We start from the raw sequence: 900 nt of genomic DNA on the forward strand, positions 1-900 counted from the left end.
AGCTTCTCTCCATAACTTCAACTTCTTATTTAGGTCTTCCCTTGATTCTCCCATAAGGACGATATCATCGGCAAAAAGCATGCACCATGGCACAGGCTCTTGGATGTGCTCTGTGAGTACTTCCAAGACTAATGTGAAAAGGTATGGACTTAAGGATGATCCCTGGTGTAATCCTATACCAATAGGGAATTCCTCTGTCACACTACCTTGAGTCTTCACACTAGTTGTGGCCTCATCATACATGTCTTTAATTGCCCGAATATATGCGATCCTTACTCTCTTCTTTTCTAAAACCTTCCATAAGACCTCCTTTGGTACCCTATCATACGCTTTTTCTAAATCAATAAACACCATGTGTAGATCCCTTTTATTACTACGATACCTCTCTATCATCCTTCTTAATAGGTATATCGCTTCAGTGGTAGATCTGCCTGGCATAAATCCAAATTGGTTCTCTGTTACTTGTGTCTCTTTTCTTAACCTCCGTTCTATCACCCTTTCCCATAACTTCATAGTATGACTCATAAGCTTAATCCCTTTATAATTTCCGCAACTTTGTATATCCCCCTTATTCTTATAGATAGGTACCAAGGTGCTCTTTCTCCACTCATCAGGCATCTTCTTTGACCTTAAAATCTCATTAAAAAGCTTGGTTAACCAGTTGATGCCTTTTCCTCCAAGACCCTTCCAAACCTCAATCGGGATATTATCAGGTCCTACTGCTCTGCCATTTTTCATCTGCTTTAGAGCCTCTTTTACCTCGAAGTCTCGAATCCTTCGATAGTAGTCAAAGTTTTGATCTTCTTCCCTTGTGCATAACCGACCAAGGCTCGAAAGAGTCTTCTATCCTTCATTAAATAACTCGTAGAATTAGCTCTTCCACCTTTCATTAATCTTCTC

At 40.0% G+C, this 900-nt stretch overlaps 1 protein-coding gene across 1 annotated transcript in view; it reads left to right on the plus strand.

The window, feature by feature from the left end:
• LOC107485900 (ALBINO3-like protein 2, chloroplastic) overlaps positions 1-900 on the plus strand; it is a gene marked incomplete at its 5' end in the record, with an annotated part of 8581 nt that overhangs the window by 4947 nt on the left and 2734 nt on the right. The gene's annotated exons all lie outside the window — the stretch shown is intronic.

This window comes from Arachis duranensis, chromosome 4, assembly GCF_000817695.3.
Source record: "Arachis duranensis cultivar V14167 chromosome 4, aradu.V14167.gnm2.J7QH, whole genome shotgun sequence".
NCBI classification, from domain to species: Eukaryota; Viridiplantae; Streptophyta; class Magnoliopsida; order Fabales; family Fabaceae; genus Arachis; species Arachis duranensis.